Below are 12,828 nucleotides of genomic sequence, written 5' to 3' on the forward strand. Positions count from 1 at the left end.
AACGAACTACTAAGTTGGTCTTGTGAGTCAAAAAGCAACGAGGAGTGACCGCCAAACACCAGCGAGCCACTCACTACCACTCCCTCCCTCAACACCACCTCACTCGCCCTCATTCTCCTCCCACAATACTGTTTATGTATTTATTCACTATACACAGACGTTATATATACGTATTTACATGTTTTGTTCACCATAACTGTACATCTAAGCTTGTATGGTGAGTAAAGGCACAAAGACGTAGCTACAAAGACGTAGATAGTAAACGTGAAGGTCTTATAACAATAATGAGAGAGATTATAGCGAGAGCGGATAACGATAGATCACGACTGTTGATAGTCGGTGACTTCAACTTGAAATCCATAGACTGGGAAGCATATGAAGCTAAAACAGAAGATTTTTGGACCTGTAAATTTGTAGACCTCATCCTGGAAACATTCTTGTATCAACATGTTAAACAAGCTACGAGGATGAGGGAAGGGGACGTTCCCTCCATGCTAGATTTGATATTTACCAGGAAGGAGGAAGAGATATTTGACATTCAGTACCTTCCTCCCTTGGGTAAAAGTGACCATGTCTTTTTGGGAATAAAGTATGCAATGCGTTATAAGCTGGAAGAAAATAAGGAGGTTGAAGCAGTTGAAAAACCAGACTTCAGGAGAGGACATTATGGTGACCTTAGAAATTTTTTTAGTGAGTATAATTGGACAGACTTGATGCTAGGCAAGGAAGTGAATGAGATGTATGGCAAGTTTTGTGAAATATATGATAAAGGCACAAAAAAATTTATACCAAAACAGAGATGCAGAACTAGGAAACAGGATTGGTTCAATAGAAATTGCGAGAGGGCTAGAGACCGAAAGACACAAAAATGGAATCAATACAGGAAGAGGCCGAACCCCCAAACATACCAGCGATACAAAGATGCAAGAAACAACTACACGGCAGTGAGGAGAGAGGCAGAAAGAAATTTTGAAAAAGGGATTGCGGACAAATGTAAAACAGAACCAGGTCTATTCTATAAATTCATAAACAACAAATTGCAGGTAAAGGATAATATTCAGAGGTTGAAAATGGGAAATAGATTCACGGAAGATGAAAAGGAAATGTGTGAAACACTAAACGAAAAGTTCCAAAGTGTGTTTGTACAAAATGAAATCTTTAGGGAACCAGATACAATAAGAATTCCAGAGAACAACATAGAACACATAGAGGTGTCTAGAGACGAAGTGGAAAAAATGCTCAAGGAGCTCGGTAAGAACAAAGCAGCTGGCCCAGATGGCGTTTCACCATGGGTTCTGAGAGAATGTGCATCTGAGCTCAGCATTCCACTTCACCTGATCTTTCAGGCATCCCTGTGTACAGGAATCGTAGCAGACGGGTGGAAACAGGCTAACATAGTTCCAATCTACAAAAGTGGCAGCAGGGAAGACCCCCTCAATTATAGACCTGTATCATTGACAAGTGTAATAGTGAAAGTATTGGAAAAACTAATCAAAACTAAATGGGTAGAACACCTAGAGAGAAATGATATAATATCAGACAGACAGTATGGTTTTCGATCTGGAAGATCCTGTGTATCGAATTTACTCAGTTTCTATGATCGAGCCACAGAGATATTACAGGAAAGAGATGGTTGGGTTGACTGCATCTATCTGGACCTAAAAAAGGCTTTCGACAGAGTTCCACATAAGAGGTTGTTCTGGAAACTGGAAAATATTGGAGGGGTGACAGGTAAGCTTCTATCATGGATGGAAAATTTTCTGACTGATAGAAAAATGAGGGCAGTAATCAGAGGCAATGTATCAGAATGGAGAAATGTCACAAGTGGAGTACCACAGGGTTCAGTTCTTGCACCAGTGATGTTTATTGTGTACATAAATGATCTACCAGTTGGTATACAGAATTATATGAACATGTTTGCTGATGATGCTAAGATAATAGGAAGGATAAGAAATTTAGATGACTGTCATGCCCTTCAAGAAGACCTGGACAAAATAAGTATATGGAGCACCACTTGGCAAATGGAATTTAATGTTAATAAATGTCATGTTATGGAATGTGGAATAGGAGAACATAGACCCCACACAACCTATATATTATGTGAGAAATCTTTAAAGAATTCTGATAAAGAAAGAGATCTAGGAGTGGTTCTAGATAGAAAACTATCACCTGAGGACCACATAAAGAATATTGTGCAAGGAGCCTATGCTATGCTTTCTAACTTCAGAATTGCATTTAAATACATGGATGGCGATATACTAAAGAAATTGTTCATGACTTTTGTTAGGCCAAAGCTAGAATATGCAGCTGTTGTGTGGTGCCCATATCTTAAGAAGCACATCAACAAACTGGAAAAGGTGCAAAGACATGCTACTAAGTGGCTCCCAGAACTGAAGGGCAAGAGCTACGAGGAGAGGTTAGAAGCATTAAATATGCCAAAACTAGAAGACAGAAGAAAAAGAGGTGATATGATCACTACATACAAAATAGTTACTGGAATTGATAAAATCGACAGGGAAGACTTCCTGAGACCTGGAATTTCAAGAACAAGAGGTCATAGATTTAAACTAGCTAAACACAGATGCCGAAGAAATATAAGAAAATTCACCTTCGCAAATAGAGTGGTAGACGGTTGGAACAAGTTAAGTGAGAAGGTGGTGGAGGCCAAGACCGTCAGTAGTTTCAAAGCGTTATATGACAAAGAGTGCTGGGAAGACGGGACACCACGAGCGTAGCTCTCATCCTGTAACTACACTTAGGTAATTACACTTAGGTAATTACTCACACAGTCAGCTGATCAGCGGCCGCCCTCAAGGCAAGCGCACTAATATTTCTCCTCCAACAATATTGTTTGTGGTGTTATTACGCTATATACATACATTATATATAAGTATCTACCTGTTTTATTCACCATACCTGTACAAATAAGCTGGTATGGTGCGCAAAGACCATAGTGGTCACCAGTAAACAATATGACAAGTCGTGCAGACGATGCTCTTCCCTCACCAAAATGGCGGCTCCCAACCTACTCCTCTCGCTATTATCTCACACTATACACACGTTATATATAACTATCTAAGTATCTACATTTGTGTTCGCCATAGCGAACCACTAAGCTGGTATGGTGAGTGCAGTCAATAAATGGTGGCCACACACAGTCAGAAGACGACGCCACAACCCTCCCTCCACAGCCTTACTCCTCCCTACATGGAGCACAGTGCTAAATATCACCACAATCCTGCTATTATCAGAATCCTGGTCAGTTTTATCAGTCAGGGGTCTTCAGTAATACTATCACTGCTAAATAATAGCAGTATCATATATATTATGGCATTTGTAGGCGATGCTGTGGTCACAAGCTGAACAGCGGTGTTGTGAGCTTGTGCTGCGTGCACCAGCCTTGGTGGCTTGCTCAATACTGACGCTCTAACCAGAGAATGTTGGCCTGGATTTTTTTTCTAGGTGGCATCTGGCAACTATCGGTCATGGCTGTACTATAGCTGCCCCTATCCCAGGCAGGGCATTTAAATTATAGCGCTAGACACGAAATCATATATATATGATGTGCGCAGTTTCGGTTTTGTCACTGATATCATATATATATAATTTGCGCGGTTTAAGGGTTAATCAAACTAGGAATGCTTTACAAATCAAGGGACCCAGAATGTGGAATGACCTTCCCAATTATGTCAAAGATTGTACCTCTCAACCAGTTTAAGATGAAAACTAAGTACTACCTAATTAACTCCATGTAACCTATCTTACTTCTAAATGTCAACCCATGTCTTACTATTTAAAAAAAAAAAAAAAATGCTGTTTGTTGACCAACTTGTATATTAGCTATTTTCTACCATGTTCCCCCCTTTTTTTTCAACTTTTATTATTTTTGTTTTCATTTAACACAATTTATACTTTAAGCTCAATTACTATTAAGTTTTAGTCTAAGTGTTTTTTTCCCCACCTCTCCTTGCCCAAAACGCTGTGTACTAGTGGCTTTAGGCATTGTATGTTCTACCTCTATCTTTAATCTAACAGAATGTTTGTACATTACATCAGGCAGTGATGACTCTTCTGTAGTACTCTCTCTCCTACATTTTGCAGGAGTACCACTAGAACTTGGTTGTGGCTCACTGCTTGCTTGCCTTACTAAGAATCTGTCTAAAGACACTTCTTTTTTCCTACATTTTAACACATGTCTGTAGTGAGACATCACTGTCATTTAAATGGTCAATACAATGACCTGCTACAGCTTTATTTGTGTGAGTTTATTCAACAAAACTTTGCAGTTCTTCCCATATCTCACACATTTTCTTAATGAGGAAGGGACATCCTCTCCCTGCCTTTACTCACAACTAATTTCTTAGGTTGAACCTTACCACTGACTTTCTTGGGACCCATGGCGAGATATATAATAATTACTTTTATGTTTAAATATCCAAAAATTTGAAAAACACTGAAATTCTTTACAAAGAATTCAGGCACGATTGTCACTAGGCAGGAGGCACTGGTAAACTTAGGCGCAATTGCCGTGCCCCCATGCACTAGGTCAGCCAAATGCGTATCAACAAACTACGTTACCAGAGGCAAAGTTCATAACCCGATTCGGATTTTACAAAGAAATTGGGCTTGTAACCCGAAAAGTTCATAAAGAGGGGTATTCATAAGCCAAGGTGTCACTGTACTTACAGGGCACTTGGGGGAAGGCAGCCCAAAGCACATGCAGCCCCAGCACACTACGTTACTCCTAGCCACTGCGCCACAAACAGCAGGAAACTCCACAAGGGCACAAAATCCAACAGGAAACCAAGGCCAGAGTTGACAACCACCTAAGAGCGCTTCAGCCAACGAACTAAGGTGTGGGCAGCTGGTGTAGGGGATGAGCTGCACGGCATGGGTGAATGATGTTTGCTTGTTTGGTGGTTTCCTTATTTTCTTTTGGAAAGTTCTGTTTCTCTGTTCGGTCTTGGTTTTTTTGCAGTTTCCTACCAAGTTGGGTCAGTTTTGAGATGCCTACCTTTCTGGGTGTCTAACCCTAGTCGAGGGTAGGACATAGGTTGACATTTAGGAGGTAAGGTAGGTTACATGAAGTCGATTAGGTAGAACTTAGTTTTTCTCTTAAACTGGTTGAGAGGGGTACAGTCTTTAACATGATTGGGAAGGTCATTCCACATTCTAGGTCCCTTGATTTGCAGAACATTTCTAGTTTTCCCAAGTCAAATATCAAAATAGGTATATGATTCTGTTACAAAGATCGGTGCCCAAAGGTTCTGTTACAACCTTCTAGGAAGCATTTAAGGTCTGGATTGGCCTTACAGTTCAGTATTTAATATATATAGAGTACACTTGAGAGGATGTGCAGTGACTTAATATCTAACACATTCAAAGATTTAAGTAAGGAGGTAGAGTGTGCTGTCTAGGGCCAGAGTTTGTTATTGTTCTAATAGCAGATTTGTTTCGTAATTAGAGGATGTAGATGATTTTGAGTAGTAGAATCCCAAGCACAGATACCACAATTGAGATAAGGATAGATGAAAGAGTAATACAGCGTAACCAGGGCAGGGCAAGCTACATAATATCTATTTTAGAAAGAATGCCAACTGTTTTATAAACTTTTTTTGGCTATATGTCAAATGTGGCCCTGCAAATTCAGCTTGTTATCAATGAGTACACCAAGTAATTTACAATCTACTTTGTTACTAATTTGGATATTGTTAATTCTTAGATTAATTTGGTCTGAGGATTTATTATCAAACAAAATATAGAAGGTTTTGTCAGTGTTAAGGGTGAGTTTGTTAGCAGTTACTATTCCGAAGAGGTACTTTATTTAGTTCAGTATTTACTGTGTCATTCAGAATAAGAGGGATAGGACTAGAGAAAATGAAGATTGTGTCATCAGCAAATAAAATTGGTTTGAGGTGTTGAGAGGCATTTGGAAGGTCATTAATGTAGATGAGAAAGAGGAGGGGGCCAAGTATACTGCCCTGTGGAACACCAATGTTGATCTATAGGGTGGGAGAAAGGGAATTATTCACAGAAACTTACTGGAGCCAATCACTAAGGTAAGACTGAAGGTATTGGAGGCAGTGACCTCTGACTCGCTAATCATGTAATTTACGAAAAAAGTTGTTGTGGTCAAAAGCCTTACGTAGATCAACAAATAACCCTCCCGGAAACTCATTTTTATCAAGAGCTCCATGTATCAAGTTAATCATACTAATAAGTGCATCATTGGTGCTTTTTTGGGAGTCTGAAGCCATATTGGCAAGAGCTAAGTACTGTATATTGTTTTTAGCTAGATAAAAGTAAAGCTGCTTGTAGATTAGCTTTTCAAATATTTTTGACAATGTTGGCAAAATTGGTATAGGTCTGAAATTGTTTATATCAGTGAGATCACCACATTTATAGACTGGGGTTACTCTAGTTTTTTTTTTTTTTTTAATATCCAAAAAGGTTCGGAGTCCAAGTGATTTGTTGTAGAGCAATGCAATGGACAGAGCTAGAAATCTAGAGACTTTTTAGAAAAAGGAAGAGGTGGCTTTTTCCTGAATAAGGAAAAGAAGGTAATGGTTCAAATGTATATCTCTGGTGCACCCCAATTTGGATTACTGTATCCGAGCATGAAGACCTCATCTTTAATTATTTATTTATTTATTTATTTATATATATACAAGAAGGTACATTGGGATTGTGAGGATACATAGAATAGTAATTACATTCTTGTAAAGCCACTAGTACGCACAGCGTTTCGGGCAGGTCCTTAATCTAAGAAACTTATAAGTAGGTAAATACTTGAAAAATTTATAAAAATGGTAACAGTTACATAGCATGAAAAAAATAAAAGATGAGAGAAAAATTGTAGGTATATTAAAGCACATAGGTAGCTCAGAATGATTGAAATGACAGCTTGAATGGCAGTTTAACAAAAATTAGTAGGCACAATACAGCATATGGCTAGCACATAAAAGAAGACAGCAATGAACACAATGATAAAGTTGTTAGGATTAAGTACATAGAGATTGGGTAACACTAGATACAGAGCAAATTTAAAGCTAAGTGTAGGAAACTGCGAAGATGAAATTAGGTACTTTTTGTTTTTGTTTTTAAATGAGGCAAAAGTTTAACAGCTTTACAATTCACTAGGGAGTGAGTTCCATAGACTAGGTCCCTTAATTTGCATAGAGTGTTTACACAGATTAAGTTTGACCCTGGGGATATCAAAGAGATATTTATTTCTGGAGTGGTGATAATGGATCCTATTACATCTGTCCAGGGAGAGTTACAGAGCATAGTTTGCATTTAAGAACAGGGTTTTGCAAATGTAGTTGACACAAGAGAATGTGTGGAGGGAGATAATATTTAGCAAGTCAACGGATTTAAACAAGGGAGCTGAGTGTTGTCTGAAAGCAGAGTTTGTTATTATTCTGATAGCAGGTTTTTGCTGGGTGATGATGGGCTTAAGGTGGTTTGCAGTGGTAGACCCCCATGCATAGATACCATAATTAAGATAGGGATAGATTAGTGCATAATATAGTGAGAGGAGAGCAGAGTTGGGAACATAATATCTTATTTTAGAGAGTATACCAACTGTTTTAGAGACTTTCTTAGTTATGTGTTGAATGTGGGTGCTGAAGTTGAGTCTCTTGTCTAGGAATAGGCCAAGAAACTTTCCATCATTTTTATTACTGATGTTAATGTTGTCTATCTGTAGCTGAATTGCATTCGATGATTTCCTTCCAAATAAGATGTAGTAGGTCTTTTCTATGTTTAGAGTTAGTTTGTTAGTTGACATCCATAAGTGGACTTTTTTAAATTCATTATTACAACATTATTTAGTGTATGTGGGTTGGGGTCTGAATAGATAAGGGTAGTATCATCAGCAAACAATATAGGTTTAAGAATATTAGAGACATTAGGCAGATCATTGATATATATAAGAAATAGAAGAGGTCCTAAGATGCTGCCCTGTGGCACTCCAACAGTTATTGGTAGAGTGGAAGAGGTTGTATCACTGATGGTTACACATTGGTGTCTGTCACTAAGATAGGATTGGATGTAGTCCAGGGCAAAGCCTCGGATTCCATAATGCTGGAGTTTAAGTAAGAGGTAGTTGTGATTTACAGTATCAAAGGCTTTTCTTAGGTCAATGAAGAGTCCAATCGGAAACTCATTTTTGTCAAGGGCTGAGTAGATCACGTCAAGGAGACTAATGATTGCATCATTGGTGCTCTTTTGGGACCGGAAGCCAAACTGGCAGGGGCTGAGTATGTCGAATTTTACAAGGTAAGAATAGAGCTGTTTCTAGATAATTTTTTCAAATATTTTTGATAGAATGGGTAGATTTGATATTGGTCTATAATTGTTTATGTCCGCCGGATTGCCTCCTTTATGGACTGGTGTTACTCTTGCTTTTTTAAGGATATCAAGGAAGGTATATCTTCAGAAAGAAATCGGAGAACGGAGAGCGTGCAACACCGGGCAACAAAAGTTATTCCAGAGCTAAGTCATCTCCCATATCAGGAATGCTTGAAGGCCATTGGGCTAACAACACTGCAAACCAGGAATGACGGGGTGGATCTGATAACCACCTTAAGCCCATCATCACACAGCAAAAATCTGCTATCAGAATAATAACTAACTCTGCTTTCAGACAACACTCAGCTCCCTTGTTTAAATCCCTAAACTTGCTAAATATTATCTCCCTCCACACATTCTCTTGTGTCAACTACATTTACAAAACCCTGTTCTTAAATGCAAACCATGCTCTGTAACTCTCCCTGGACAGATGTAATAGGACCCATTATCATCACACCAGAAATAAATATCTCTTTGATATCCCCAGGGTCAAACTTAATCTGTGTAAACACTCTATGCAAATTAAGGGACCTAGTCTATGGAACTCACTCCCTAGTGAATTGAAAAAGTGTAAAACTTTTGCCTTATTTAAAAGAAAAACCAAAAAGACCTAATTTCATCTTCTTAGTTTCCTACACTGAGCTTTAAATTTGCTCTGTACCTAGTGTTACCCAATCTCCTAATTTTTATGTATTTAACCCAAACAACCTTATCATTGTGTTCATTGCTGTCTTCTTTTATGTGCTAGCCATATGCTGTATTGTGACTACCAATTTTTGTCAACTACCATTCAAGCTGTCATTGCAATCAATCTTAGCTACCTATGTGCTTTAATATACTGTACCTACAATTTTCTCTCATCTTTTTTTTTTTCTTCTTGCCATGTAACTTATTATTTTTTTATAAATTTTGCAAGTATTTACCTACTTAAAATTTTCTTAGATTAAGGACCTGCCCGAAATGCTGCGCGTACTAGTGGCTTTACAAGATTGTAATTACCATATTATGTATCCTCACATTCCCAATGTACCTTCTTGTATATGCATAAATAAATAAATAAATAAATAAATAAATAAATAAATAATAGATTGAAACTTTTAAAATACTGAACAAGTTAAAGGATGTTGATTCAGATATTTTCTTCAGAAGGTCAGATGTAACACAAACAAGGAGGAATGGTTTCAAGCTCAACAAGCCACAATGTAGTCCTGAGGACAGATGCTTTTTCACCCACAGGGTTATTAACCCATGGAACCGCCTACCCGCCAGCCCTAACTGCCAAAACTGTGTTGTTTTAAAATACACCTAGAAAAGATCAAGGCAAATGGGGGTACCTTCGATAAGCGGCCGGCTTTCTGTCCTCGTCGTGGCCACTAAGGTTAGTGGGTATCAGGTAAATCAGGTAAAGGTACTTTGGCCAAGGTAATTATTCCTATGGTACTTAGGTGAATACCACTAGAATATACATTGACTATGCACAATCAATGAAAACATCGTCTTTAATGAGAAGCTAATTGTTACGTTAGACATTGTACTTACAAGAAACTGATATAGTTAAGTAGGTGAGGTAGAGGAAGCCACAGTAAACACGCCCTGTGTAGGAGCAGCTGACACCACCAGCACCGCCTCCGCTAAATGTAAACAAAACGATGTTGCCAGATGCATCCTCAAGGGAGTTAGTATAGTTAAAAATAAAATGTTTATTTAGGTAAGGTACATACATACAATAAATTTTTACAAAGATTGGTTGACTTATAGGTAGAGCTAGTACATACAATGCCTAAAGCCACTATTACGCAAAGCGTTTCGGGCATGATAAACTTAAATGACAAGCTTAATACTAATTGAGCATAATGAGTAGAATGAAAACATAGATGAAAAAGCAGCACAAATACAATTATGTCGACAAACAGCGCTCTTTAAAAAAAAACAGACATTGGTTGACAATAGAAGGGTAAGGTAGGTTACAGGGAATTTATTAGGTATAGCTTCGTTTTTAACTTAAACTGGTTGAGAGAGGTAGTCTTTAACATGGTTGGGAAGGTCATTCCACATTCTGGGCCCCTTGATTTGTAGAGCATTTCTAGTTTGATTAAGTCGTACTCTAGGAATATCAAAACTGTATTTATTTCTATTTCTATAAACTATTTCTATTTCATAGAGTTCATTTTACCTTTATTTACCTGAAGGCCACTAACCCTCTAAGACGTGGTGAAGATGATGGTGAAACAGGACGTGAAATGGAAAGTGAAACGTGCGTAGAAGAAAGTAAGGAAGAGTTTTTAGTTTAGTTCATTTATTGTGCACCCCATACCCATCTTGTGGGCACAGTCGATCTTACCTGGGACGCGGTCGGGTCAAGATACCTGCTCCGCAACTAGGGGTGAAGTTAGTGTTGGTGTTTAGCTAAGTCTACACATAAGGAGACTGACTCGTGTCAATCGCCTTCCCCCCCCTCCCCCCCATGCTGGGTACTGAGATGGAGACTCAGTCACCAGAAGAACTGGCTACCTTACCTTGAGGTGCTTCCGGGGCTCAGCGTCCCCGCGGCCTGGTCGTCGACCAGGCCTCCTGGTTGCCGGACTGATCAACCAGGCTGTTGGACGCGGCTGCTCGCAGCCTGACGTACGAGTCACAGCCTGGTTGATCAGGTATCCTTTGGAGGTGCTTATCCAGTTCTCTCTTGAACACTGTGAGGGGTCGGCCAGTTATGCCCCTTATGTGTAGCGGAAGCGTGTTGAACAGTCTCGGACCTCTGATGTTGATAAAGTTCTCTCTCAGAGTACCAGTTGCACCTCTGTTTTTCAACGGGGGTATTCTGCACATCCTGCCATGTCTTCTGGTCTCATGTGATGTTATTTCTGTGTGCAGGTTTGGGACCAGCCCCTCTAATATTTTCCACGTGTAAATTATTATGTACCTCTCCCGCCTGCGCTCAAGGGAGTACAGTTTTAGGCTCTTTAGTCGGTCCCAATAGTTTAGATGTTTTACTGAGTGGATTCTAGCAGTAAAGGATCTCTGCACGCTCTCCAGGTCAGTAATTTCTCCAGCTTTGAAAGGTGCTGTCATTGTGCAGCAGTACTCCACTCTAGAGAGCACAAGCGTTTTGAAAAGTATCATCATCGGTATAGCATCTCTAGTGTGAAAAGTTCTTGTTATCCAACCTGTCATTTTTCTTGCAGTTGTGACGGCTACTTTATTGTGTTCTTTAAAGGTAAGGTCTTCCGACATGAGTACACCCAGATCCTTTACATTGCCTTTTCGTTCTATGTTATGATTTGCCTGAGTTTTGTACGTGGTTTCCGTTTTTATATTTTCATTTTTTCCATAGCGCATGAGCTGGAACTTATCTTCGTTAAACACCATATTATTTTCTGTAGCCCATAGAAAGACCTGATCTACATCTGACTGGAGGTTCGCCGTGTCCTCTATGTTGCCTACTCTCATGAAGATCCTAGTGTCATCTGCAAAGGATGATACAGTGCTATACAGTCTGGTGACTGAGTCTCCATCTCAGTACCCAGCATGGGGGGAGGGGGGGGGGAAGGCGATTGATACGAGTCAGTCTCCTTATGTGTAGACTTAGCTTAGGCTACTTCCCACGGCAATATTAACATGGACTCTGAAAGCAGCCAGTCAGTCGAGGAGGGTGAGTATCAAGAAGTTCTAACAAGGCAACAAAAGAAACGAAGAAGACAGGAGGCAAGGCGTAGTGTTGACAGTGATAGTACACTTTACGGAAACGACAACCCAGCAAACATTTTCATGTTTTTAAAACATCCTAAAAACGACATTTCATTGTTTTCAGCACGTTTATAATTACGTTTAGAAAAGGTTTTTTGAGAACTTTTATATACAACCTTAGAACGTATATAATTAACATTTCTAAAAACTTTTTTATGATCTTTTAATTACCTACATTAAAGCGTTTAGGGTAAATTAGGGTATAATAATTTTGTAATTCATATCTGAAATAGAAAGGGAGAGAAAGAAAGAAGACATATCTGAGATAGAAATGGACATCCTATATATGTATGTGTAAATTACAAATAAATAGGGTACAAAAAGAGAATTAAAATATTATATTTATTTAATTAAGAATGAGTAATACAACAAAATATATGTAATAGCTCGAAATATATAGACTATATCTATAACAGAATATAAAAGTAAAAATTTAAAAATCTATATATGCAATATGTGAACACAATAGATTTTGTGATCAAGCAGCCTGTGATTCATGTCATGCTGAGATCAGTCTGACGTTATAAGCAGTTATTGTTACTTAAAACTAAAACAAGTAAAATTTTCCGAGTATACATATAACACTATAGTTTTTCTATGACTAATAATAAAAATCTATTAATCAAAAGTTTAGGACTAATTAACTAAAAATAAAAATCTACAAGTGAATGTAAACACAGTCAAGTATAATATTCATGTAGAAAGAGAAAGAAAAAGAGAGAGAAGGAAAGA

The 12,828-nt window shown here is 38.5% G+C and overlaps 1 protein-coding gene across 1 annotated transcript in view; it reads right to left on the bottom strand.

Annotated features, from left to right (window-relative positions):
* Trs31 (trafficking protein particle complex subunit 31) overlaps positions 1–10,018 on the bottom strand; it is a 152,662-nt gene extending 142,644 nt beyond the window's left edge. Inside the window, exon 1 of the mRNA XM_045740828.2 lies at positions 9,892–10,018. The gene's annotated coding sequence lies outside the window, so the exon portion shown is untranslated. The remainder of the gene's footprint in view (positions 1–9,891) is intronic.
* Positions 10,019–12,828: the final 2,810 nt, after the last annotated feature.

Source organism: Procambarus clarkii, chromosome 13 (assembly GCF_040958095.1).
Source record: "Procambarus clarkii isolate CNS0578487 chromosome 13, FALCON_Pclarkii_2.0, whole genome shotgun sequence".
Lineage (NCBI taxonomy): Eukaryota > Metazoa > Arthropoda > Malacostraca > Decapoda > Cambaridae > Procambarus > Procambarus clarkii.